Source organism: Lissotriton helveticus, chromosome 6 (assembly GCF_964261635.1).
Source record: "Lissotriton helveticus chromosome 6, aLisHel1.1, whole genome shotgun sequence".
Classification (NCBI taxonomy): Eukaryota; Metazoa; Chordata; class Amphibia; order Caudata; family Salamandridae; genus Lissotriton; species Lissotriton helveticus.
Genome location: NC_136067.1, coordinates 366,603,380 through 366,631,124, shown reverse-complemented (window position 1 = coordinate 366,631,124; position 27,745 = coordinate 366,603,380). Strand labels below are relative to the sequence as shown.

At 50.8% G+C, this 27,745-nt stretch overlaps 7 non-coding genes and 1 pseudogene across 7 annotated transcripts; all 8 read left to right on the top strand.

Moving 5' to 3' along the window:
• The first annotated feature begins 3,506 nt into the window (after positions 1–3,506).
• On the top strand, positions 3,507–3,706 carry LOC144764485 (U2 spliceosomal RNA). Its single transcript, XR_013596565.1, has one exon. It is a non-coding gene; the product is annotated as a U2 spliceosomal RNA (small nuclear RNA).
• Positions 3,707–20,134: 16,428 nt separating this feature from the next.
• On the top strand, positions 20,135–20,325 carry LOC144764293 (U2 spliceosomal RNA). Its single transcript, XR_013596478.1, has one exon. It is a non-coding gene; the product is annotated as a U2 spliceosomal RNA (small nuclear RNA).
• A 1,005-nt stretch (positions 20,326–21,330) lies between these two features.
• Positions 21,331–21,521, top strand: LOC144765839 (U2 spliceosomal RNA). Its single transcript, XR_013597700.1, has one exon. It is a non-coding gene; the product is annotated as a U2 spliceosomal RNA (small nuclear RNA).
• Positions 21,522–22,534: 1,013 nt separating this feature from the next.
• Positions 22,535–22,725, top strand: LOC144765838 (U2 spliceosomal RNA). The gene has a single exon (XR_013597699.1). It is a non-coding gene; the product is annotated as a U2 spliceosomal RNA (small nuclear RNA).
• Positions 22,726–23,711: 986 nt separating this feature from the next.
• LOC144765837 (U2 spliceosomal RNA) lies at positions 23,712–23,902 on the top strand. The gene has a single exon (XR_013597698.1). It is a non-coding gene; the product is annotated as a U2 spliceosomal RNA (small nuclear RNA).
• A 973-nt stretch (positions 23,903–24,875) lies between these two features.
• LOC144765836 (U2 spliceosomal RNA) lies at positions 24,876–25,066 on the top strand. The gene has a single exon (XR_013597697.1). It is a non-coding gene; the product is annotated as a U2 spliceosomal RNA (small nuclear RNA).
• A 975-nt stretch (positions 25,067–26,041) lies between these two features.
• On the top strand, positions 26,042–26,232 carry LOC144764528 (U2 spliceosomal RNA). The gene has a single exon (XR_013596596.1). It is a non-coding gene; the product is annotated as a U2 spliceosomal RNA (small nuclear RNA).
• Positions 26,233–26,663: 431 nt separating this feature from the next.
• On the top strand, positions 26,664–26,873 carry LOC144764407 (U2 spliceosomal RNA; annotated as a pseudogene).
• The last annotated feature ends 872 nt before the right edge of the window (positions 26,874–27,745 follow it).

Sequence of the window (27,745 nt, the reverse complement as noted above, 5' to 3'; positions counted from 1 at the left end):
TTCAACATCGCTCCAGAATAAATAACAAGACTTTGACAGCACCGCTGGTTTCCCACTTCATACAACACAAACACTCAGCCAATGATATTAGATGGACCGTGCTTGCGGTTATCAGAGGTGGTAGTGGGGACCCGGACGTACGTCTCTCCCAAAAAGAGGCATATCTCATTCTGAAATTTGACACTTCAAATTCTGGCCTCAATGAAATGTCAGAACTTGGTAATCTCTAATTCACTGTACTTTCTGCGTTGAGCTCTAGCCGTGCTGCTTGGATTTTGGTAAAGAACTTCATCATTTCCAATACAACCCCCCCCCTTTTAAAAATAAAAAAAAACTACCATGCCACTGACTTGTGGTCATGGTGAGTGGTATTCTCTAAACAGTGGCGATGTTTAGTCTCTATTGGCTTCATAATATCTGAGGCCCCAGTCCATTGTCATCATAAATGCGCGCAGATGTGGTGTCTGCGTTTGCACATACATATTATTTGTAAAGAATCCAGATTCGATCTGTACAAAATGCGAGGTATATTTTCAATCATGTGCCCTTGTACAAAAGATACTGTTCGATTTGTTTACACATTTAGGCAATGCCCAAAGATTCTGTGGGATAATGACAAACTGAGGTTCATATCCACTAGTCTGTCCGGCGGGACTTCTAGTACCAGCATCCTTAGAACCACCCGTTGTCCTCCCTCTCTTTCTGTGTTTCCACTGAGCCAGCATTTAGTATCACTCAAACGAGCCCGCGCCAAGGACTCCCTGAATGCCTTCGGCCGCTGCCGGGATTGAATCCCCTGTGCACATGTAAGTTCGTCTTCGGAGACCTTTAGTTGACCCTTGTAGATCAAACACTCGTTGTACCAGGCTATGTCAAACGCGCCTCTTTTCTGCTTTTTTTAGCGGTTTGTGCGGTAGAATTATTCCCGCTGGAAACGCTATTAACCGAACAAAGATTCTTCGACTTTGTCTCAAACACAGCCGGTTCCCTTGGCATACGGCGTGCAGGTAGGAGAAGTGCCGCAAATCATTGGAGTGATTCGTGTCCACTTAATGGGTGTTCACTGTTTGATGTGGGTTATTTTTCCTTCTTATTTTTCCTCCTCAGCTGATACAAGGAATGTGAACCCTGTTACCTCCCAACAGCGCACCGCTTCGCGGGCGCCCTGTGTTTCGACACCTTTTCAACTCTATTCAGGTACTTGATTGCCTAGAAACACATTAGCTTGGTGAGTGTGCCCAAGTAGTAGATTTCGTCGCCCTGATTGCCACTCATTTTATAAATTTTTTCACAGATTAATTGTCCTGCTTTACAGTCTTAACTCCACTCCCGCAATTCCTTTTTGCTCGTGGTGCAGGTAACTTTTTTTCGTACTTTTTTTCGTACTTATGGATAGACAGAGAGTTTTTTCAAATTGTGACACTACCAGTTTGACACCACCCCTTTCAATTTTTTTCACAGTGAAGATCATACCCAGTCCCTGTCCTGAGGAGAACCTTTAATTATTTTGGTTCGAAACGCGTTGACCCCCAGCCTGTGACAAGAAAACAGGGTGCAGCTAGGGATCAACTTACTCCACTGTCGTGGGCCCTTGCGTGCAACCAGACTGAATATTTAGTCACAGGTCTTGTGAGACAGGCAGGCAGTTGCTTTCCACCCTTAATTCCGCCTGTCCACTGGTATTTTAGTTAAAGGACTGGTTTTTTCGTGTATCTCTTATGTAATGTTTCTTGATCCCAATTGATTTGGAATGTATGTATTGTATTTTAAGTTGCACTTTGGTGTCATGTAAATGTTTGAATATTCAGTATCAATGTTTGCATATTTTGTATTCATTGTGCACACAATTGTTTGTTTTTGCTTTTGACTTGACTGTTTTTGTCAGTGGTTTCCTTTTGATTACATGTTTTTATGAATTTTGAAACTTGATCATGAACTAAAATAAATGTTTTGCTAAACAAATGGCTTGGTCACGCAGTACATATGGGCTGTGTGGGTTCTAATTTGAATTTAGAGTATCCTGGCTAGCCACTTCTTAGTTCCTCTGTGGCAGTAATTCGAGCAGTTCCGTACTGTGTTGGCAGCAAAACCGGAACTGTGAATGATCCAATAGATCATGTGATTCCAGGAATAGGGTAAGTTCTTTATTAATTGCCTTTTCTGCAATTTTGGCTGTAAAGGAGAGCCTATGCGGTAGTTATTAGCAACGGAAGTGTCCAACTGGGGTTTCTTTAGCAGTGGGAGAACTGAAGCAACTTGCATATTTGATAGAAAGGAACCCTGCCTAAATATTTCATTAATAATTGGCATTAAAACGCCCGCTGTAGTTCCTGAAACTGAATGTTGGCTATCTGGGGGACAGAGATCCAATGGAGACCCCCAGTTTTTGGAAAACCAGAAAGCTGTCTTTTGAAGGGAAGATACTGGTAATCCAGTCTGTTTTGCCACCTATTTTATTCTTAGCTGTGGTTTACCCCCCGTATGCCTTCTATATTGATACATTGTCAAAAGATTGTATTTCCCTTTTTTGGAACTAAAATGGAGAAGTTAGTATGGCACAAAGTTTTTCTATCTTTACGAAATGGACGACAGGACATGCCTACCTTGTCCATCTTCTTTGCTTCTAAACGATTATGTCATACACTGAAGAGCATGGAAAATGGGCCACATGTAGGAGCTTGTTTCACGCGCAATTATGTATCCTATTTCTTCCACAGCTATCATTTAATTTTACATTTTGAACAAACAAGCTTCATTTTCTGTTTCCTCCCCTTTATTATACTTCTCTACGACTCTTTTTAAAACTTCATCTGATAAAAGGCAATTTGGCTGCTGAACAAGAACTTATGTATCCTATCTTGAAAAGAGAACTCAAGGCACGAGAAAAATGTGTAGTGTTGGGTCATTTCTTTCACCAACAGTCCCAACAGGTATGGACCAAAGTGTGGCACAAGGAACTCCAACACCCAGAAAGACTTGGCATGGATGGCTGTCGACGAATGTGTTCTGGTAAAACATTTCCAATACCACCCTCCATTTTGTATCCTCACCTAGTTGTCCTCGTATTGGCTGTTCCTGTGAAGAAACTATTCCCCACCTTTTTTGGAACTGTTAATTTGCTCTGCAGTTTTGGACTTAAAAGGGATCACAGCTATCTCTGCACTCACCTATGAAATGGTGCTTCATGGTCTGCCACAAATGCCTGTGCCTCAGAATCGTACATTCTGTAAACAGTTGAACTGTGCAAAAGAGACACCGTTAATTGCGCGTATCCGACTTCTGTTCTCGTACAAAGAAATTACAAGATTGTAGAATTTTGTGCTTAGATAAACTATGTACATATTATTTCAATGACTCTGTACACATATGGAAAGATCAAGTGTTTGAACTAAGGAAATTAGCAAAATGTTGTGATTGGATAGCCTAAATTATTGCATTTTACATCTTCTGCTGAGATGAACTGCCCTGACTTTTTTGTATATTGTGGCCTTTCTAAAAATATGTAAATAGCTATATTCTTGTACTGTTGGTTGTGGAACATTCAGTAAAAAAGTTGTGTGCTTATCAGTTAAATAACTGATGCGTCCTCTATCTGGGGACCATATATTAATAGATTTTTTGGACATGGAGATGGAATAGGAGCTTGCCCTGCCCGCTCCATGCATCAACCTCTTATTGCAGTAGCTCCAGGAATGGTGCATATTGCTTCTTTTTCTCTTTGTAGGAGGCTGGCCTATTATATGGTGTACATTTATTTAAATTTAAGTGCTGCACCTCGCTCTAATCCAGCTGACACTTATGGTGATTTTATTGGCCTTTGATAACCATAGAAAGCTCTCAAAGTTATTGCTGTGGAGAGTAGCTTTCAGGCTTATCTTGAAGGAGTGTTAAGCAGCTTGTTTACCAATTTAATCTGTAGTGTGAGGTAAATGAAAAAGAACGACTCAGTGTTTATATAAAAATACTTCTGTGTATTACACAACACTCACTAACACATTAGTATATCTCTTACCTGTAGATATCCACTCAATACACAAGAATACTTCAAATGCAAAAAGGTATGTAGCACAAAGTACAGTGGTTTACAGGAGGAGACCATACCATATACTAAAAAAGTGGAATGCGAACTGCAAAGGAGAACGGGACTTGGACCAGAAGACCTAGAGAAGCCAGAGACACAAGGATCCACCCTAGGTAAGTATCCAGGAACCCACTGATGCTTTGTGCAGAGTGGGAACACAGCTGCATGCCCAATGGAAGTCAATGAAGAAGTTGCAGTTTTAAAGACAGACCCTTTCCAGAGGATCCCGAAGAATTCACTTAGAGGATGAAGGACGGAAGGTTGGATAGCCACCCCACCCGTTGATGCCCTGAGAACCAGGTTACCCACACCGGGGGAAGCCAGGTGTATAGGGGTGAAGAGACGTGGAAACCTCTGTAGACGGCAATTGAAGTCTTAGAAAAAAGTGCCTCTAGAGAAGTTCAGGAAGGAGTCCGGTGGAACCCAAGGCTAGATTCTGGAGTAGAAGAACCTGCAAGCAGAGGGAACAGAGTAGGTCACTCGCAAGTGACCAGGAGGTACGAAGACACAATGCCCACTGATGTCGGAAGGTTCAGAAGAGTTGACGGTGACCTTGTTGTTGCAGCTGAGAGGACCAGGCGATGCTGAGTAAGACTAGGAGGTGTGCACAAACTGTCCCAAGTTGGATATCAGTGACTAGGTGGTCGGCATGTGGATGGAGAACCAATAAGCCTGGTTAGCCGCAGCTGGCATGGAAGACGAAGAAGGAACAACGTTGGTATAGCAAGCTCCAAGGGACTCATCAACAGCAGGAGAGTCATTGCAGGCCCCGGCAAGCCGGGGAGACCACTGAAGCAGTAGAAGACCCTCTGGAGGAACAACAGGCCAAAGTCACAGGAGTCGCAAGAGGTCATCAAGCAGATCACCAAGGATGATGACCCACAGTGCCAAGGATGTGGGGAGGAAGCTGATCTTGGAGGCAAAAGATCCTGGAGCCTGAAGATCTCTGGATTGCAGAGCCAGCAAGACTTGGCTATAGCAAGTCAATTTGGTGCACAGGGTTTAGTCCCAGCGGTTCCGATGATGGACACTGGCGTCGAAATTGCAGAGAGGACAGGTCAGGCCTTGAGGAAGTTGGAGAACCACCACCTGTATTGCTGATCCTCCTGAAGTCAGTAGTACAACAGGAGCAGGAGACCAGTCAGTTTCTTAGCGGTACCTGCCAATGCATGGAGTGACTCCTTCAATCCAAGGGATATTTCTTCGTGTGTCTTTGGGTGTCCTTAATGCCCACAGGTCTGTAGAAGAACCTGGCAGAAGCACAGACACAGACGAGCGAGACAAGGAGCAGCAGGAGTCTTCCTTGGTGCAGTCTCTGTTCCAGTTGAAATCTCACAAAGTCCAAATGTCAAGACAGTCGAGGAGCAACGTCATTTCGGGCTAGATGCTTGTCCCATGGCAAATCTAAGGACCCACCCACAGGTGAGCCCTTAAGTATCCCGAGGAAAGGGTTGGAACAACTCAAAGGTCCCTTCCAGAGGTGAGGCTGGAGAGAAGGGAGGATACTCCCCCTGTTCTTTGTCAAATTTCACACAAGTGCGGGAGCTGAGGGTTCCTGAACTGGCTCCAACTGGAGTATACAAGGAGGTCCCCAAATGTGCCCTTCAAAGCAGTCTGGTGGTGCTGGCCAACAACCCCACTGCAGCCCAGTAGACTAAGTCATGTCTGTGACAGGGAACCTATTGTTCTACCGTTCCCTGTTTGAGCTTGTCTCAGCAGCAGGAGGGCAGAATCGGGTCTGTGGTCAGCAGTAGAACTAGCTTGCTGGCAGACCTTGAAGGCTATTACCAGGAGTACAGGAGGTTATCCCTAAGAAGCCCTCCTAGAACATGGGATCATACTTCCAACATTGGAATCGGTGATTGTGTATGATCCCAACATGTTTGGTACCAAACATGACTGGGTTCGGTGCAGCCACTATATGGTTAGACATCTCATAATGACGGATGTCCACTGCATTTAAAATGGCTGGCCGCTCTTATAAAACCTGGAGACTCAAGTCTGGAGTTTGTAGGGGTATCCTGCACACTTATGACCAAGCACCCTGCCCTCATGACTGAAGAGCGTGCCAATAGGGGTGACTTATAGGTTTTAAGTGCAGTGACCTCAGATATAAGGAAGCATATATTTGGCATGAGGGATGCAAGCACCAACCCACACAGGCTGCAATGGCAGGCCTGTAGTCATAGTTTGTGGACTCCCATGTGTGTGACAGTACATGCTGCAGTCATGGGAGGCTCCTGGTGTACCTATGCCCTGGGTACCTTAGTACCATATACTAGGGACTAGCACGGGTGCCCAAGTAGCCAATTGTGGAGGTACAAAAGTACTTACTATGTTGATTTAGGGAAGGAAGCACAGTGACCGGGGTCCTGAGTAGGAGGACCCCAATCAGTCTAGGTCAAAAACACACTGACAGCAAGCAATAAGGGAGGGTAACCGTGAAAACAGATCCTACACTGTTTAACCCAGGAACTGAATGGCGACAGGGAGAAGAGGATGAGGATGAACACAGGTGTAGTAAACATTAAGTTATTTACTGTAATGTATTTGACTAATGTGACCTTTTTCATTAACAGGTAACGGGTCAATGCGATAGCTTGTTCACTTGTCAAGGTTGCTACCAATGACTTTCTAATAATAGGGCTTTGTGGAAGGTGATGATTGACGTATCTGAACCCGAAATGAGGCCCTGACAAGTTTAAAAAAAAGAGAAAAATCTGTTCTTATCAGTTTACCCACTGTTGAATTGATGTAAATTTGATCCTTTCTGGATCTACGACTTTGACTTTTTGAGACAAGAATATTTGCATTGTATATGCAAATTTATGTAAGTTTCTGGAAAAGGCCCACCTGACTTTTAAGGAAGCAGGAGGAAGGACACCAGCGTGCTGGGGTCAGTTTGCTCACTAGGGGCTCAAAATAGGAAACCCAAGGACCTGTGGTAGCTCTTAGAGCTGGATACCATTGCACTTCCTAGTCGCTCTCTTTCCTGGCATTTGGGTGGACTAATTCTGGAGGCCTATCAACCCTCCTAACATCCTTTACAGGCATGTCAATCACCCAAACCTCTGGCAAGGGGATGTGTGCTTATGTGAAACCACAAATAGCCCTTACTTTAGCTATTGGGAGTGATTGGACAGTGTTTCTCGCACTGCAGACAATTGTCTGCTGGGAGATGTAGGAAGGTGGATATCTGACTATATGGTTACCCCAACTTTTTGCCTAGTGTTTAGCTGTTTTCTTTTACTTACTTGGCCTGGGATCCTGCTATTCAGGACCCCAGGCTATCTGTTCTCTCTGTAAAATGGACTCCATGTACTTTAGGTACATATCTAATTGGATATTGGGTCACCTTGTGAGCCCCTGTATAGTGTACCATAGGTACCCAGGGCATAGGTGCATCCAAGGCCTACCAGGGGCTGCAGCATGAATTATGCCACCCCTGGCTGGCCATCCAAATTGACACAACTGGCTGATCACTCAGCTGGGGCAAGGTTGTGTAATCACCCCTTGCTTAGGTATAGTATTCCTATACCTACCATTATATATAGACACATATATACCTATAAGTCACTCCTATGTCAGGCCGTAACAATCCTGGAGGCAGAGTGCTTGATTTTATGTGAGATGGTGCTCTAGCATGAGCTGAGCCTGTCTGCAGCTTTCGGAACCATGTCCTTATAGCTGTTCTATGATATAGCCATACCATATACTCTTAAGTGCATTATAATCCTCGCGGTTAAGGCTAACTTTGGTTTGGCTTTATCAAAACATGTCGTGTAAGGTGTCATACGCTTTGGAATACTACCCCCCCTGCCAGTTCTGGCAGTGGGGGTAGCATTCCTCCCTTCTAGAGGGAGAAGACATGTAGTTGTAGCTTTACCCGGTTAAAGTTAAACAGAGCCTCAACATCACAAAATGGATGCTGCTGCCACAGACACAAGTCTGACCTCCTGAGCTGGGAGCCCTTCCAGCGAGGGAGGCCTGGACAATAGGTTTCCTGCTTTGGGAGGTGCTAGCACCTCCCCAGACAGGCTATAGTGTATTGGGGCAGGGTGGGTTGAAAGGAATGAGACACTGCCTGGGGCACACAAGGTGCTCCATGCATAGTCCGGTTCCAACCAGTTGCTGGGACACTCCAGCCCCAGCTCTGGCGCGAAACTGGACAAAGGGAAAGGGGTGTAACCACCACTTCCCTGGTACCACCCATAGGAGGGACCTAACAGGTAATCCAGCCCCTTTAATTCTTATAAAGCTAGGAGCTGAGTCTAGAGACTTTAGATTATCCTGAACTGAAACGAAACTCTGGACCTTCAACATTCTATTACAACTAGAAGACTGAAGAATCTCTCTTGTGGTCAAGGAGTGACCACCCTGTGCAAAAAGGCACCAACTAGTGATTTGTCGGTTTGCTTTGTTGCCGCTCCTGAAGGATCCCGACAACCCTGCTTCACAGGACTGGACTTCTAGACTTCTCAGACCCCGACCCACTCCCCCAGCACAGCTGAGACCCGTGGCGGACACGAAAGACATGGGACCGGACACCTGGCCATTTTGCTCTTTGTTAAACTGTGCAGCCTCTGAGGCGTCCTCGAAGTTGTGCATTGGGGATTGCAAAGCCCCTACCCCGAGCCATAAGTGCACCGAAGCTCAGCCCTCCACACTCCACGAGTGCCGCGTGGGGCCCGCTCTTGCATTTCTCCTCGAAGCATCTTCGCGGTTGCTAGCCCGCTGGCTAGTGGCCATCTTGAAGACTCCATTTTGAAACAACGCTGCTTGCCTGGTTGCCCTGGGTTTGCTCCGGCTTTCCTGCAAAAAGGAAGCCCTTCAGACCTTGCTGGTCTGAACAGAAGCCAATCTTCACATCCTATGTGGGTTGCCTTTGCCAAGGCTTGTTGACTCCAATCCGGAAGCCGACACCGCCAACAGCGAGATCCTTCGTGAGACAGTCCCTATCCAGCTCCTGGTCGTCGTTGACGCCTCCTGGTCCACGTGGCTGCAGAGACAAGCTTCACAACATCACCTGATTGCATCTCAACATCGCCTGGTTCCTTCCTGGTCACTGACTAGTGACCCAGACTCTGTCCCCTCTGCTTTCCGGTTCTTCACTTCCTCAATCCACCCTTGCATCCACCTGGACATCTTCCTCCTGGTCGCCTGCAGCATCTTCTTGCAGCTCTGCGTAGGATTCGACGACAAAACCCGACACGACTTGACACCTATACACCCGGTTTCCCTGGGTGAGGTAACTCGAGTACTCCAGTGCTCCTGTGGGTAATAACAATCCAAGTGTCCTACTTTAATTGGGTTTTCCCGTAGTCCACCTGGAAGGTCCGAAATGAACTAGTTTCTAAACTTTACGTTCCCGTTGAAAGTCTATGAGAACCCGTGTGTGTGTTTAGACACTGCACATGCATCCTGTGGGACTCCTGCTTCCTAACCTTCGGTTACTCTGTGTAGCCCCACCGATTTCCAAGGCCCTAGGCCTGTTCACCTGTCCTGAAGGGGTTCTTATACCACTTCTTTAGTATATGGTTTACGAGGCCCCTAGGTCAGAATTGTAATTGTGCAACTTAACGTATGCTTATTAAGTTACTTGTACTGTACCTCGAACTCTGACCCCCATAAAGGGTGCAGAGGGGTTGTGTTAGAAATAAATACATATACATTTTATATATACCTTGTGTAGTGTCCTTTCATCTGGTATTCAAGGGGTTATTATTGGTAAAACAATTGGCTTCACATGCTCTCTGAAGTGTTAGCCTAAGACTGCTTTGTCCATGCTACCACTAAGATAGCTGGTCTATAAGGTTGACTTTATAACCATCACCATAAGGATTGTTTGGACTGATACAGGGTGCCCGCTAGAATAGTGGACATCACATATCAGGCCAACTTCTCACATTGGTGTGAAGCGGTTGGGATAAGAGCTTGCTGATTGTTTTACCATAATACCTTGGGATATCATTTGAAAGATCAAATTAAGGTACCTAGAGGTACATATAATGCAAGTCTTAAATACTTAAGTTCTACTTAACTTAGTTGTTGTAGAGCAAAGGGCGTAGCACACCCTGACTACAACTCCTAGAGATGTTTAGTAGGTAACACCTAGTGTAGGTAGGTGCAGACACCACACCTCACTAGATCATGTCTCTGAGAGCAGAACCAAGTGGGTCTCTCCCAGTGGAGGTAGATCCTTTAAGGATACCTTCCAGATATGATACCCTAACTTTCCATGATTTAAGGCACTTGTGCACATCTAGAAAGTTAAAACAGGGTTCCAACCCTACCCTCAGACACCTGATTGAGCTCATGGAAGAATATGATGCTCTAAAGGCCTCTAGCACAGGTCTGTCAGTTAATGCAGATGAGGGACATCCCTCAGCAGAGGATTCCCCTGATCCTCATCTTATTGATGAAGATGAGGTAGAAGAGGAGGACTCTGATGAGGATACTGATAGGCAGGTCCTAGTGGGAACACTTAGCCAGGCTAACCTAAGCCTACACGGGGCTGGAGGGGGCATAGCCCCATACAGACCCCCAAGCAGGCTTAACTCTGAGCCCAGGAGGAGGAGATCCCCATCCAGGGAATCTCACCACTCTGGTGCCTTATTAGGGTCAGATGTTATTAGGAGAATGTCTTCCCCTGAGAGAAAAGAACATCAGGCCTGAATGAGAGAAGTCAATCTGAGGATTGGGAGGCAAGAACTTGCCATCGCCAAAGAGAGACTTGCTTTTGCAAGAGAGCAAAAGTTAAGTGGGGTAGAACCCACTGGTGGCAGCATTATCCCCAAGGATAAAGATAGGTCCTATGATAATAGAAACCTAAGCAAGATTGTCCCACCCTACAAAGTTTGGGATGCCATCCACAAGTGGATTACTGCTTTGGAGAGTGTTTGCAAAGTACAGCATGTACCCCAAAGTCAGTGGGCAGCAATCTTATCGCTCTCCTTTTCAGAAAAAGGCAGAGTCAAGCTCCTCACAGTTAGTGATGAGGATGCTAACATCTACAAAGTCCTGAAGAGTGCTCTGATTGATGGGTTTGGCTTAACCACTGAGCAATATAGATTGTTGTTCAGGGATACCCAGAAGACACAGACTCAGGACTGGACTGATTTTGTAGATTGTGCTACTAATGCTCTGGAGGGCTGGTTATCGGGCAGCAAAGTACATGCCTATACAGGATTGTATACTTTGATTATGAGGGAGCAGTTCCTTCGTAATTGTCAAAACCAGCTTCTTCATCAGCACCTGGTGGACTCTGATCTGACCTCTCCCCAAGAATTGGGTAAGAAGGCAGACAAATGGGTCAGAACCAGGATTAGGCCTAAAAATCAGGGTGGTGACCAGAAGAAAGATTTTACTAAGCCTCAAGAGAAAGGTAGGGATAGGGGGGCGTGGCTAAGCACGCGACAAGAATGGCCGCTTTGGAGTAGAGCTCCGCACCGAGCCTACATTCCCGGCACATTTATCCGGCGCAATACTGCCTGCAGACGGCGGCGAAACACCAGCGCTGCCGCTGGACGTCATTGCCGACCACCTGGCCGATTTTGAGACAAATCGGAACACCCGCGAAGCACCGCGGACTACACGGACAGGTGGCCGCGAACGTTGCTTTCAGTCCCTGGCACCACCTACGAGAGACCGAGGCTCCAGGCGGCGGCACAGGCCCACACGCACCAAGACCACGCGACGCTACGCCAAGGTACGGAGGCGGACTGCGACGCCTGGCCCAGCCCAATTGAACAATCTGCTACCCAGCTGACCCCCCCCCTGAGCACTGGACCGGAGGGGCGAACACGAGTGGTTGGCGGTGGCCGAACTGGCGGGACCCGTGCTGCATGGCGGTGAGATACCGCCAACCCCACCAACGGCGCTCACAGGACTGCGCACTCTCGTGTTGGCCGGGGCCGGTGAGCCTCGCAGATACCCTCGGCCCGGCTGACGGAGCACCCACGGCAACACCCACGCCTCGGGTGGGCAGCGACAGCTCACGAGACCCGCCACAGCGCCCAACCCTCCACAACACGACGCGCGCTGAACCACCGCCACGCGCCAACCCTGCCACACCAACCCGCCTGACACGGAGCCCTGCCCGAACACACGCCCACCTGGGGGCCTCGGACACTGTGTGGTGATCTCCTGCCCCACGACTGGACAGTCCTCGGAAGTGCCGCGACACCTTGCACGGCCCACCACGGCGCCTACCCACCACAGTGCGACACACGCTGGGCCCACAACACGAACTAGCTCTCCCAGATCGACTCGCCAGTCACAAGGCGCCACAGACCGCCACCAGTGTGCACGCCCGCCCGGAAGCCACGGGCGCGGTGCGGTGCCCACTTCCCCTGCGACTGGCTGATCCTCGGGAGTGCCGCGATCACTTACGAGACCCACATCGGCACCTTCCGCATCGTGGAGCGACGCACGCTGGGCCCGCGACACGCATCAACTCTACCATACCAACCCGCCAGACACCAAACACCGCAGGCTACTACCCGAGCGCACACCCACCTGGGAGCCACGGACGCTCTGCGGTGTCCACTCACCCCGCGGCTGCACAATCACGCGAGCGAACTGATCCTCTGAGAGAGAGGCGAACCACTGGACCAGACATAGCGAGGAGGCTCAGATGTCTACCGGACCCAAAACAAGGACTGGTACCGGCAATGCTAATCAGAAGGCCAAGATGGACAAGACCGGGAAGTACGCTGATCCGGACCAGACGGCGGCTAAACTAGACACCATGTTGGCTGCAATGGAGAGGCTCGAGGAGTCAATCAACCTAACTCGTACCTCCTTAGCCACCAAGATCGATAGCGTAGTCATCGACCTCACACACCTAAGGGCGGATCATAAAAAACTAGCAGACCGCACCACCGCCCTGGAGAGCACAGTACAGACACTTCAGCCTCAAGCCGACCAGTCACATAAACACATACAGGACTTATTGAACAGGGTGGAGCACTTGGAGGACAGAGCCGAAGACGCGGAAGGTAGAACCCGAAGGAACAACGTGCGCTTGGTCGGGGTTCCGGAGAAATGGGAAGGGAGATCCCCTGAGGAACACATGGAGCAATGGTTGAAAGGTATCCTGCCGGAAGGATCGCTCTCCCCACACTTTGTGGTAGAACGTGCTCACAGAGTCCCCACCAAACCTCTGACGACAGGCTCCAACCCGAGGCCAATGCTGCTCCGCATAATGAATTACCGGGACAGAGACTCCATCCTGTGAGAAACGCGCAAGCTCCAAGAGGTCCGGATCGAGAACGCGTCAGTGATGTTCTTTCCCGACTACACTGGTCAAGTCCAGCGGCAAAGACATGACTTTCTGGCGGTGAAGAAGCGACTGAGACAAATGGGCCTCCAATACTCGCTGCTCTTTCCCGCGAAGTTGAGAGTCGTAGCGGGTGAACGGACTCATTTCTTCACGGACCCCGCAGAGGCGGAAACCTGGCTAGACAGCGGAGTTGATACAGAACCCAAAACGTCCGCGGGTCCTTTGCCCCGGCGACGTCCCAGTAATCATAGGCGGAGACGACGACCCCGCCGGAACTCTCAGCCGGAATCACAGGCAGCGAAGAGACCTTCCCCCCAGCGGATGCCAGACGCCAGGAGCAACAAGACGCTCTCCGCCTGGTGATGGAACTCAGCGGATCCCCTGCACAGAGCGAAATGGCGGGCGGCAGCGCACAGGACCTCCAGAGTGACGACGAAGCCATCTATGGGGTGCCAGACTCCTCGACCTCGGAAGACCGACCTGACGTCACCCCCCCAGACGGCGGACTACATCAGCTGACCACGCGATACCCGCAGCACTCTACCACGCCGTTCGAAACTGCCCGCCACAGCGGTCCTGGGGCAACTCTGCCGCAATGAGACCTGACCATGGCAGCGGAATACAACCTCAACTCTCCGTGCTACCCGCGAGGCATGTGCACGCCTGACATCCCACCACTGAACGTGATCCCAGGTGTTGGTGGGGATGGCCCATGCCCGATTGATGCGCAGCTACAGGGACGCTTGGCCCTACCTGATGGCAGCTCGGTTGGGACACGTAATGTATGAGTTTTGTGTATGTACATGCTGGGTTCACTGTCTGCAAAGGCGAACTAGACTAACACGTTCCTTCCGGGAAGGCAATGGGCCTTCGCTCAATAACCATATTGACACCGACCACTTGATTCAGTGCGTATAGCACAACCACCCCCTTAGACTTGAATTTTGTTGCTCTCCTAGAGAGTATGGACGGGGGCACGTTTAGCATCCGACCTTTTGGTATTTTGAATGTTCATATTATTCACTGGCTCATTGTTCCGTTAGCCATGTTTTTGTTTCCCCCCCCTATGGTCACAGTGCAGCGATGCAACACATCAAGCGCCTATTGGGTGGCGGGGGTAGTTCGCTTGATGATGAATGCCTTTGCATGGGGGGGTGGAGGGAGTGCTGGGTGGGGGGTTTTGCTGCAATATTGTAATGTCGCCCATTAAGGTATGCACGTGGAATGTGAGGGGTATACATACACCATCCCGACGTTACCAAATATATTCATACCTCAAACGCCACCACATACAAATTGCCCTCCTCCAAGAAACGCACCTTGCTAACACGGAAACTCTCACGCTGCGGCGCAGGTGGCGAGGACAGCTCTATGCCACGGGTTTCTCGTCGTACGCTAGGGGGGCGCTGATATGGGTCAGGCCGGGCACTCCATGGACCACACAGGCTGTACATATAGACCCCGAGGGCAGATACGTAGCTATCCATGGCAAACTAGATGGCAACCCACTGGTAATAGCCTCCATATATGCACCCAACACGGGGCTGGCAGATTTCCTCACGCACTTGTCGCACACACTGGCCCCCTGGCATGGAATCCCTTGGGTGCTAGGCGGGGATTACAACAGTTCATTGGACTTAACACTAGACCGCTCCCATCCTACACCACCCAACTCGCAAGCGCAGGCCACTACGAAGCGCTGCAGGCATGGTCCACGCAATGGGGCCTACAGGATGCGTGGCGCGCTCGCAACCCACACTCCCAGGTTTATTCGTAATACTCGAGAGCGCACGCCCTACATGTGCGTCTAGACCGGTACATGATCTCTAGTGAGCTCCTACCCAATGTCGCTGACACCTGTTACATGGGACGCACACACTCCGACCACAACCCGCACCTCTTGGACCTGATGTGGGACCAACCCAGACCACCAATACCCACATGGCGGTTACAACCCGACCTCTTACTAGACAGTACATTTAGGAGTTCCATATGCACGCAGACAGCACAGTATTTTGAGGACAACGCAGGCTCGGCATCGACTCCCCAGATAGAATGGGACGCGTTCAAAGTGGTCCTCCGGGGTCAATGCCTGGGCACACAGGCCCATTCCCGACGGCAATTGGAAGCGGATCTCCGACGCATAGAATCAGACTTGCTACGACTAGAGCAGACGACGGCCACAGACCCCAACACTGACCTATTACAGGCGCGGGCGGAACACGACAAACTGATTGACAGGCTGAAAAACATCAACTACAAGGCTCACTCAGCCCGCTCACATCACGCTGGAGACAAACCCGGCAAACTGCTGGTTTGGCTGATACAACGCGAGAATCATATGACGCCAGTGACGGCGATACAACCGCTAGTTGGTCCAATAGTCTACACACAGGCGCAGATTCACGAAGCCTTTGCGACGCATTACAGCGCGCTTTACATATCCCGTCTGCTAACCACACAGCCTATCATCTCTGCGTATCTAGAGAATATCATGTTGCCTGCCCTGACAGACGACCAGCGGGACGACCTGGGGTCGCCGTTGCTGGCGGAGGACCTTCGCGAGGCCATCTTTGCCCTCTCGAATGGCAAGGCGCCGGGCCCCGATGGCCTGCCGGCGGAATACTATAAGGCGTGCTCAGACATCCTGATTCCGGAGCTCCTACGGGTCTATGCGACGGCGTTGGAGGACATGACCCTACCCCGGTCAATGAATGAGGCAACGTTAGTATCCCTGTTAAAACCGGGCAGAGATGACACACTCCTCGGCTCCTATCGACCCCTAGCATTGCTAAACACTGATTATAAGATACTGGCCTCAACTCTCGCCTGACGGCTCGCGGGTCTGGTGCCTGACTTGATACACACTGACCAGAAGGGCTTTGTGCCCACCAGATGCACCTCTCACAACATACGGAGGCTTTTCCGAATACAAACATACGCGACGCAAGACTGGCCTCGGTCGGGCTGCCTGGTCCTTGATCTAGAGAAGGCATTCGACTCGCTCGAGTGGCCTTACCTACTGGCCGTATTGCGCAAATTCGATCTAGGGGATGACTATATTGAACTAGTGGGGCTGCTATACAGACACCCAACGGTGCGAGTCCGCACAGGCGGGCTATTATCTGATGCCATCAAGGTGCAGCGCGGCACCAGACAAGGCTGCCCCTTATCCCCATTGCTCTTTTCACTAGCAATTGAGCCCCTAGCTGCACTACTGCGCAGTAAGGACTTACACTGGGGAATCCCGCTGGCGGATGGCACACACATAGTCTCGCTATATGCAGACGACCTCCTTTTGTACGTCAGGGACCTTACTCGCATACCGCCAGACCTTTCGGAGATCTTCAGGTCCTTTGAGACCATGTCAGGCCTCAAGGTAAACTGGTCCAAGTCAGGGGCGTACTCGTTCAACCTGGACATCCCGGACCCTAGCATCGAGATCAATGGTGAGCGACTGCCATGGCACCACACTACGTTCAAATACCTAGGAGTGCAAGTATACAGGACGCCACAGGACATACTGGATGGCAACCTGACACGTGCCATAGCGTCCATTAGGTCCCAGATTGCCTTTTGGAAGTCCCTGCCGCTCAATGTCCCGAGCAGAGTGACGCTGACGAAAATGATCGTCCTCCCCCGGCTTTTATATTATTTCGCAAATATACCAGTATATGTGCGAGCGCACACCTTCAGAGAATTGGCCTCCATGATCAGGGACCTGATATGGAACACCGGGCGACCCAGAGTGGCACTCAAAAAACTACACGCTCCAGTCGACGAGGGTGGCCTCGCGGTACCGAACCTCGAACTTTACTATCTAGCAGCCCAGCTACAATGGGTCACTGCCTGGCTAGCGGGAAACCGCCTGGAGGACACGGCCACGACTGCGGACGTGCTATCCCCCACACAAATCCATACCCTATTCCACCCCCTGACGCACCCGAGGAGGTCAACTCAACTCCATGTAGGTGTAGCGGTACGATGTTATATCAGAAGCCTGCGGCTTACGAGACTGACTAAACCATATACCCCGGCTCTCCCACTATTGGGCACCCCCATGACTGCCTCCATAGTCACGGAAACGGCGCTGGAGCACTGGACACGAACTGGAGTGGACACCATGGAAGACCTATACGCTGACGGCATCCTGATACCGTTCGCGACACTGGCTGCTGACACAGGCCTCCCACCAGGGCAGTTTTTACAGCACACCTCCTTACTTTTAGCATACACGAAGCGGTGGGGCAGCATCAGCACAGAACTACCCACACATCAATTGATTCAGAGCCTACATGTCATGGGAAACGGCACACACGTGGTGCACTGGCTTCATCAGGCGCTATTGTCACATACGCAGCACTCGTTGCAACCGCTCCGTGACAAGTGGGCCACTGACAGGGGGAGGGACTGGACAGACAAGGAGTGGAAAACGATACTGCTAGGCCCCAGACACGTTCCCCGCAACGCACGCTTCAAACTGAGTCAGTTCTACATACTGCACAGAGCTTACCTCTCCCCCAATAAAATCAATCAATACTTCCCGGGAGCTGCAGCCAGCTGCCCCAGATGTGCACTGGAAGGAGCAGATCTGCTACACATGCTATGGCAGTGCCCACTGATTCGGACATACTGGGAGGCGGTGCTGAAAACGCTAGACAAATGCACGGCCATGGCGATACCGCACACGTGGGAGGCGTGCATACTGGGTCTCTATCAGCGGACTCCATTGAATAAAGTCTCCTCTCGTTTCTGGGACCTTGGCCTACTCACGGCAAAAAGATTGATCACGAAACACTGGAAACGAACCGCCCCACCACTACCGACACACTGGCATACATCACTAGACACCTGGGCGAAGGCGGAAAGCACCACCCTCCATAACGAGGAAACGGCAGGCCTACGACAGTTTCCGATAGCGGTACCTTGGGATGCAATGCTCAATTCCTTTCATAAGGAATGCCGTCTAACGCAGAACCCTGCGGAGGCCGACCACTCGGATGGTGTCACTGGCACGCCCCCTACTGGTGCGCCGTGAGGTCGGTCTTGATGTTGCTTCCCCCATCACCCCCCTCACTCGACGCATCTACCACAACAGACACATCTCCCCCCCCCCCCCACAGGCCATGCTCACTCCCCTGGTCCATTGTGGGCGACACCCACACGACCCCCTGCGTTGACACACCCCTGACCAGCTACAAACGTAGCAGCCTCACACCCGATGACCATAACCGACCCTTCCCAGTCCCCCCCATAGTCCTCTGTTCCCTCTCCTCCCCTCCTTCCCTCACTGTTTAATTCAGAATGTTATATCCTTTGTAGCGCTAACATGTCCTGAAACATTTGTGATGGGGAAAATTGCTGTGAATTATGAAGCAGCGAACCACTGCATTGGGTGATATGCCCCGTAAACGTGACAGACATCCCAGAGATGTAATGATATGTATGTTGTAGAATTCATGCTTTACTTCTCCTGTGTTTCTAACAAAGGATATTTAAACAAAAAAAAAAGAGAAAGGTAGGGATAAATCTAAGGACAAATCCACTACAGGGCCCCAAAAATCCTCTGAGGGGGTGGGTCCCAAAATCCTTCCATCCTAACATTAAGAAACCTTATTGCCATGTGTGTAAGCAGCCTGGCCATTGGAAAACTGACAGCAGTTGCCCAAAGGCCAACAATAAGGAAAGTATTCCTCCAAGTAATACTCCCAAACCTCCTGTTACTATTAGTAGTAATCCCCCAGGTGGTGGGAGTGCTGTGGCTGGGCTCAGGTAGACTCTGGCCTAACCAGGTCCCCTAATACAGAAACTCTAGTCTATGAGAATGGCTGAGGGTTTCCCACCTTCACTGATTGTCCCAATACTTTGGGCAAATATAGACAGGAGCCCCTCATCAATGGTCAGAAAGTTGACGCCTATAGATACACATGGGCTAGCATCACTATGGTGACTGAGAGTCTAGTCCCCTCAGGACAACTTTTACCTGGGTTCACATACCACGTGATCAATATTGATGGAGTGCAGAAAGATCATCCCATGGCAGTAGTAAATCTCAGCTGGGGAGGTGTCACTGGCCCAAAGAGTGGCAGTGTCTACAAACTTGCCTGTAGATTGCCTACCGGGAAATGATCTAGAGATCTCAGCCTGGGCTGAGGTAGAAAAGGAAACCCATTCCAAAATGGTAGGCCTTTCTGAAAAGGTTAGTGGGGCTGTGATGGTCGCTGCCCAAGCTCAAGCAGATTTCCTCCCTGAAAAGGTTGGAAGGGCTGTGATGGTCACAGCCCAAGCTCAAGCAGATTTTTGTGTTGTGAAGCCTGAAACTATGGATCACTCCACACAGACAGAGTATTGGGGAGGATGAAAAGTCTCCCTCCCACCAGAACTGCCCCAGAGGTGGCCAGGCCTAGCCTGGCAGAGCCCCTGATGTCAGTGGACCCTTCCAAGGTGGGACCCAGTCTGGAGCAGGTAACCTGCCCCTCTCTACCCTTCTTCAGTCAGCCCAGGGCTGTAGGGTACAGGGAGGTCAGTGGACCCCAAAGGACCCCCTGTCAGGGAGCTGTCCAGGGCATCCTGGGCTGATTCCCAGCATCCCCTGGCTGCCAGGCTTTATGGCCAGCCGGGGCCTCCTTTCCACCAGCACATGCCGAGATCTTGCTGGGAGTCAGAAAAAGAGGCGATAGGCCAGCCAGCGACGGTGCCAGGGAAGACCCCGGTCCGGGTCAGCCAGGTGGATTTCTTCGGGAGGCGTTCATTCTGGCACCATTCTGGTTATCGCTTCTCGGCCTTTTGGCTAAGATCAAGTGTAGTATCTGTTCTTATCAGTTTAATATCTGATACGTCCTCTATCTGGGGACCATATATTAAATTGATTTTTGGAACAGGGAGATGGAATAGGAGCTTGCTCTGTCCACTCCACGCATCAACCTGGTATTGCAGTACCTCCAGGGATGGTGCACTTCCCCACCCGGGGAAAACAATGCTGTTGAAAAAATAGACGAGAAAACGAAAGCAGCGCTTCACTACCAAACCCTGTAAAGTGGCGCTATTGTGTTTGCGTGTGAATAAAAGCAAACTGGTCACCGTGTCTTGCCTTATTTATGTATTTATTTGACGTATTTGCCACTTTGCGGCACCCGGGCCGTGCGTTATTTATTTATTTTTCGCGTTTCAAAAAAATAAATAAAGTGATTTCTTTTTATTTTTTTTTCCCCTTCTCCATCCAGACGCTGCACTTTGAAAAGAGACAAACGTCGGAAAAAGATTGTTTTTCCAGCAGCAGACTTTCAGTGATTTTGGATCCATTTCACTGGGGAACGAATGGAAGAAGGTTCCCAGCAAGTCAGTGGGAGGGAGGGAGGGAGGGAGGGAGGAAGGGAGGGAGGGAGGGAGGGAGGGAGGCAGGGAGGCAGGCTGGCAGGCATGCAGGCTGGCAGAGAAGTGGACACTGCCCTTGGCTTCTCTGAGCAAGAAGAAAAATACAGAGTCCTTTTCCTTCTCTGCCCGCCCCGCCCGTCCCCGAACGGCCACGAACGGCCAAGCCTTATCTATAGGCCTTAGGCTGCAGGGGAGCAGTGTCCCCGGCAAGCGAGGGTGAGGGGCCGGCCATATCCGGTCAGGGAGCTGTCCAGGGCATCCTGGGCTGATTCCCAGCATCCCCTGGCTGCCAGGCTTTCTGGCCAGCTGTCTGGAAGCTGTGCGCAGGGGCGGGGCGGGGCATGCAAATTCTAGAAAGAGGACAACGTGGGTATGCTAAGTGACGCCTGATGAGGCGACAGCCGAGGAGGACTCTGGGAGCCGGGAGAAGGCCTGAGGCCGGGGCCTCCTTTCCACCCAGACATACTGAGCCCTTGCTGGGAGTCGGAAAAAGAGGCGGAAAGGCGGCCAGCGACGGTGCGAGGGAAGACCCAAGTCCGGGTGAGCCAGGTAGATTGCTTCGGGAGGCGTTGATTCTGAATGGGCCCGGGTTATCGCTTCTCGGCCTTTTGGCTAAGATCAAGTGTAGTATCTGTTCTTATCAGTTTAATATCTGATACGTCCTCTATCTGGGGACCATATATTAAATTGATTTTTGGAACAGGGAGATGGAATAGGAGCTTGCTCTGTCCACTCCACGCATCAACCTGGTATTGCAGTACCTCCAGGAATGGTGCACTTCCCCACCCGGGGAAAACAATGCTGTTGAAAAATAGACGAGAAAACGAGAGTAGCGCTCCACTACCAAACCCTGTAAAGTGGCGCTATTGTGTTTGCGTGTGAATAAAAGCAAACTGGTCACCGTGTCTTGCCTTATTCATGTATTTATTTGACTTATTTGCCGCACCCGGGCCGTGCGTTATTTATTTATTTATTTATTAATTTTTCGGGTTTACGAAAAAAAATACAAATAAAAAATTATTTCTTTTTTTCTCCCCTTCTCCATCCAGACGCTGCACTTTGAAAAGAGACAAACGTCGGAAAAAGATTGTTTTTCCAGCAGCAGACTTTCAGTGATTTTGGATCCATTTCACTGGGGAACGAATGGAAGAAGGTTCCCAGCAAGTCAGTGGGAGGGAGGGAGGGAGGGAGGGAGGGAGGAAGTGGAGGGAGGGAGGGAGGCAGGGAGGCAGGCAGGCAGGCTGGCTGGCATGCAGGCTGGCAGAGAAGTGGACACTGCCCTTGGCTTCTCTGAGCAAGAAGAAAAATACAGAGTCCTTTTCCTTCTCTGCCCGCCCCGCCCGTCCCCGAACGGCCACGAACGGCCAAGCCTTATCTATAGGCCTTAGGCTGCAGGGGAGCAGTGTCCCCGGCAAGCGAGGGTGAGGGGCCGGCCATATCCGGTCAGGGAGCTGTCCAGGGCATCCTGGGCTGATTCCCAGCATCCCCTGGCTGCCAGGCTTTCTGGCCAGCCGTCTGGAAGCAGTGCGCAGGAAGTGGCGGGGCATGCAAATTCTAGAAAGAGGACAACGTGGGTATGCTAAGTGACGCCTGATGAGGCGACAGCCGAGGAGGACTCTGGGAGCCGGGAGAAGGCCTGAGGCCGGGGCCTCCTTTCCACCCAGACATACTGAGCCCTTGCTGGGAGTCGGAAAAAGAGGCGGAAAGGCGGCCAGCGACGGTGCGAGGGAAGACCCAAGTCCGGGTGAGCCAGGTAGATTGCTTCGGGAGGCGTTGATTCTGAATGGGCCCGGGTTATCGCTTCTCGGCCTTTTGGCTAAGATCAAGTGTAGTATCTGTTCTTATCAGTTTAATATCTGATACGTCCTCTATCTGGGGACCATATATTAAATTGATTTTTGGAACAGGGAGATGGAATAGGAGCTTGCTCTGTCCACTCCACGCATCAACCTGGTATTGCAGTACCTCCAGGAATGGTGCACTTCCCCACCCGGGGAAAACAATGCTGTTGAAAAATAGACGAGAAAACGAGAGTAGCGCTCCACTACCAAACCCTGTAAAGTGGCGCTATTGTGTTTGCGTGTGAATAAAAGCAAACTGGTCACCGTGTCTTGCCTTATTCATGTATTTATTTGACTTATTTGCCGCACCCGGGCCGTGCGTTATTTATTTATTTATTAATTTTTCGGGTTTACGAAAAAAAATACAAATAAAAAATTGTTTCTTTTTTTCTCCCCTTCTCCATCCAGACGCTGCACTTTGAAAAGAGACAAACGTCGGAAAAAGATTGTTTTTCCAGCAGCAGACTTTCAGTGATTTTGGATCCATTTCACTGGGGAACGAATGGAAGAAGGTTCCCAGCAAGTCAGTGGGAGGGAGGGAGGGAGGGAGGGAGGGAGGAAGGGAGGAAGGGAGGCAGGCAGGCAGGCTGGCTGGCATGCAGGCTGGCAGAGAAGTGGACACTGCCCTTGGCTTCTCTGAGCAAGAAGAAAAATACAGAGTCCTTTTCCTTCTCTGCCCGCCCCGCCCGTCCCCGAACGGCCAAGCCTTATCTATAGGCCTTAGGCTGCAGGGGAGCAGTGTCCCCGGCAAGCGAGGGTGAGGGGCCGGCCATATCCGGTCAGGGAGCTGTCCAGGGCATCCTGGGCTGATTCCCAGCATCCCCTGGCTGCCAGGCTTTCTGGCCAGCCGTCTGGAAGCAGTGCGCAGGAAGGGGCGGGGCATGCAAATTCTAGAAAGAGGACAACGTGGGTATGCTAAGTGACGCCTGATGAGGCGACAGCCGAGGAGGACTCTGGGAGCCGGGAGAAGGCCTGAGGCCGGGGCCTCCTTTCCACCCAGACATACTGAGCCCTTGCTGGGAGTCGGAAAAAGAGGCGGAAAGGCGGCCAGCGACGGTGCGAGGGAAGAGCCAAGTCCGGGTGAGCCAGGTAGATTGCTTCGGGAGGCGTTGATTCTGAATGGGCCCGGGTTATCGCTTCTCGGCCTTTTGGCTAAGATCAAGTGTAGTATCTGTTCTTATCAGTTTAATATCTGATACGTCCTCTATCTGGGGACCATATATTAAATTGATTTTTGGAACAGGGAGATGGAATAGGAGCTTGCTCTGTCCACTCCACGCATCAACCTGGTATTGCAGTACCTCCAGGAATGGTGCACTTCCCCACCCGGGGAAAACAATGCTGTTGAAAAATAGACGAGAAAACGAGAGTAGCGCTCCACTACCAAACCCTGTAAAGTGGCGCTATTGTGTTTGCGTGTGAATAAAAGCAAACTGGTCACCGTGTCTTGCCTTATTCATGTATTTATTTGACTTATTTGCCGCACCCGGGCCGTGCGTTATTTATTTATTCATTTATTAATTTTTCGGGTTTACGAAAAAAAAATACAAATAAAAAATTATTTCTTTTTTTCTCCCCTTCTCCATCCAGACGCTGCACTTTGAAAAGAGACAAACGTCGGAAAAAGATTGTTTTTCCAGCAGCAGACTTTCAGTGATTTTGGATCCATTTCACTGGGGAACGAATGGAAGAAGGTTCCCAGCAAGTCAGTGGGAGGGAGGGAGGGAGGCAGGCAGGCAGGCTGGCTGGCATGCAGGCTGGCAGAGAAGTGGACACTGCCCTTGGCTTCTCTGAGCAAGAAGAAAAATACAGAGTCCTTTTCCTTCTCTGCCCGCCCCGCCCGTCCCCGAACGGCCACGAACGGCCAAGCCTTATCTATAGGCCTTAGGCTGCAGGGGAGCAGTGTCCCCGGCAAGCGAGGGTGAGGGGCCGGCCATATCCGGTCAGGGAGCTGTCCAGGGCATCCTGGGCTGATTCCCAGCATCCCCTGGCTGCCAGGCTTTCTGGCCAGCCGTCTGGAAGCAGTGCGCAGGAAGGGGCGGGGCATGCAAATTCTAGAAAGAGGACAACGTGGGTATGCTAAGTGACGCCTGATGAGGCGACAGCCGAGGAGGACTCTGGGAGCCGGGAGAAGGCCTGAGGCCGGGGCCTCCTTTCCACCCAGACATACTGAGCCCTTGCTGGGAGTCGGAAAAAGAGGCGGAAAGGCGGCCAGCGACGGTGCGAGGGAAGAGCCAAGTCCGGGTGAGCCAGGTAGATTGCTTCGGGAGGCGTTGATTCTGAATGGGCCCGGGTTATCGCTTCTCGGCCTTTTGGCTAAGATCAAGTGTAGTATCTGTTCTTATCAGTTTAATATCTGATACGTCCTCTATCTGGGGACCATATATTAAATTGATTTTTGGAACAGGGAGATGGAATAGGAGCTTGCTCTGTCCACTCCACGCATCAACCTGGTATTGCAGTACCTCCAGGAATGGTGCACTTCCCCACCCGGGGAAAACAATGCTGTTGAAAAATAGACGAGAAAACGAGAGTAGCGCTCCACTACCAAACCCTGTAAAGTGGCGCTATTGTGTTTGCGTGTGAATAAAAGCAAACTGGTCACCGTGTCTTGCCTTATTCATGTATTTATTTGACTTATTTGCCGCACCCGGGCCGTGCGTTATTTATTTATTCATTTATTAATTTTTCGGGTTTACGAAAAAAAAATACAAATAAAAAATTATTTCTTTTTTTCTCCCCTTCTCCATCCAGACGCTGCACTTTGAAAAGAGACAAACGTCGGAAAAAGATTGTTTTTCCAGCAGCAGACTTTCAGTGATTTTGGATCCATTTCACTGGGGAACGAATGGAAGAAGGTTCCCAGCAAGTCAGTGGGAGGGAGGGAGGGAGGAAGGGAGGGAGGCAGGCAGGCAGGCTGGCTGGCATGCAGGCTGGCAGAGAAGTGGACACTGCCCTTGGCTTCTCTGAGCAAGAAGAAAAATACAGAGTCCTTTTCCTTCTCTGCCCGCCCCGAACGGCCACGAACGGCCAAGCCTTATCTATAGGCCTTAGGCTGCAGGGGAGCAGTGTCCCCGGCAAGCGAGGGTGAGGGGCCGGCCATATCCGGTCAGGGAGCTGTCCAGGGCATCCTGGGCTGATTCCCAGCATCCCCTGGCTGCCAGTCTTTCTGGCCAGCCGTCTGGAAGCAGTGCGCAGGAAGGGGCGGGGCATGCAAATTCTAGAAAGAGGACAACGTGGGTATGCTAAGTGACGCCTGATGAGGCGACAGCCGAGGAGGACTCTGGGAGCCGGGAGAAGGCCTGAGGCCGGGGCCTCCTTTCCACCCAGACATACTGAGCCCTTGCTGGGAGTCGGAAAAAGAGGCGGAAAGGCGGCCAGCGACGGTGCGAGGGAAGAGCCAAGTCCGGGTGAGCCAGGTAGATTGCTTCGGGAGGCGTTGATTCTGAATGGGCCCGGGTTATCGCTTCTCGGCCTTTTGGCTAAGATCAAGTGTAGTTTCACTTGCCTCCCCTAGGGGAGGGCGGTCAGTTGGGATGTGCTCATTGAACTTTGTGTGTCAATGATATTCCCAATACGTAGAAACGAGATTCGGTTCCGGATCGACAATGACAGCAATGTCATTACGCATATGACAGTAATGTCATAACGTTTTTAGTAGCCTGGCATGCTGGACTGTTGGGCAGTACCCCAGTGGGGGCTGACTGGCAGGCCGGCTGAATGGCGATTTTTTTCGTAGGTCAGCAGGCGAGACTGGGCTGCTGTGCCAACCGGCTTTGTTTGACAACCGGGCTGATGACCTTGGATGGAACGACAGGGCCGAACGGCATGGCTGGAAGGCTAAGTCGCCCCCCTGTCCAGGCGAACCCTCCTAGGTCCGACCGGCACAAGGCCAACCAGCTAATGGCTGTCTGCGGACTGGTTCCCCGCTTTCAGCTGGGCTGGTTGGCTGCTGGATGGAGGTAGTAGCAGGACAGACCGGGGTTGGCTGAAAAGATAAGCCATGCCTAGTACCCCCTGGGCAAGTAGGCCAGGCGAGACGGCTCGGTTGAAGGGCAAGGCCGGTGGGTGTGGCAGACTGGCCAGACCTGCTGACTGAGGGTGTGACGGGTAGGACAAAAAAAAAAAAAAAAAAAAAAAATCTGTTCTTATCAGTTTAATATCTGATACGTCCTCTATCTGGGGACCATATATTAAATTGATTTTTGGAACAGGGAGATGGAATAGGAGCTTGCTCTGTCCACTCCACGCATCAACCTGGTATTGCAGTACCTCCAGGAATGGTGCACTTCCCCACCCGGGGAAAACAATGCTGTTGAAAAATAGACGAGAAAACGAGAGTAGCGCTCCACTACCAAACCCTGTAAAGTGGCGCTATTGTGTTTGCGTGTGAATAAAAGCAAACTGGTCACCGTGTCTTGCCTTATTCATGTATTTATTTGACTTATTTGCCGCACCCGGGCCGTGCGTTATTTATTTATTCATTTATTAATTTTTCGGGTTTACGAAAAAAAAATACAAATAAAAAATTATTTCTTTTTTTCTCCCCTTCTCCATCCAGACGCTGCACTTTGAAAAGAGACAAACGTCGGAAAAAGATTGTTTTTCCAGCAGCAGACTTTCAGTGATTTTGGATCCATTTCACTGGGGAACGAATGGAAGAAGGTTCCCAGCAAGTCAGTGGGAGGGAGGGAGGAAGGGAGGGAGGCAGGCAGGCAGGCTGGCTGGCATGCAGGCTGGCAGAGAAGTGGACACTGCCCTTGGCTTCTCTGAGCAAGAAGAAAAATACAGAGTCCTTTTCCTTCTCTGCCCGCCCCGCCCGTCCCCGAACGGCCACGAACGGCCAAGCCTTATCTATAGGCCTTAGGCTGCAGGGGAGCAGTGTCCCCGGCAAGCGAGGGTGAGGGGCCGGCCATATCCGGTCAGGGAGCTGTCCAGGGCATCCTGGGCTGATTCCCAGCATCCCCTGGCTGCCAGGCTTTCTGGCCAGCCGTCTGGAAGCAGTGCGCAGGAAGGGGCGGGGCATGCAAATTCTAGAAAGAGGACAACGTGGGTATGCTAAGTGACGCCTGATGAGGCGACAGCCGAGGAGGACTCTGGGAGCCGGGAGAAGGCCTGAGGCCGGGGCCTCCTTTCCACCCAGACATACTGAGCCCTTGCTGGGAG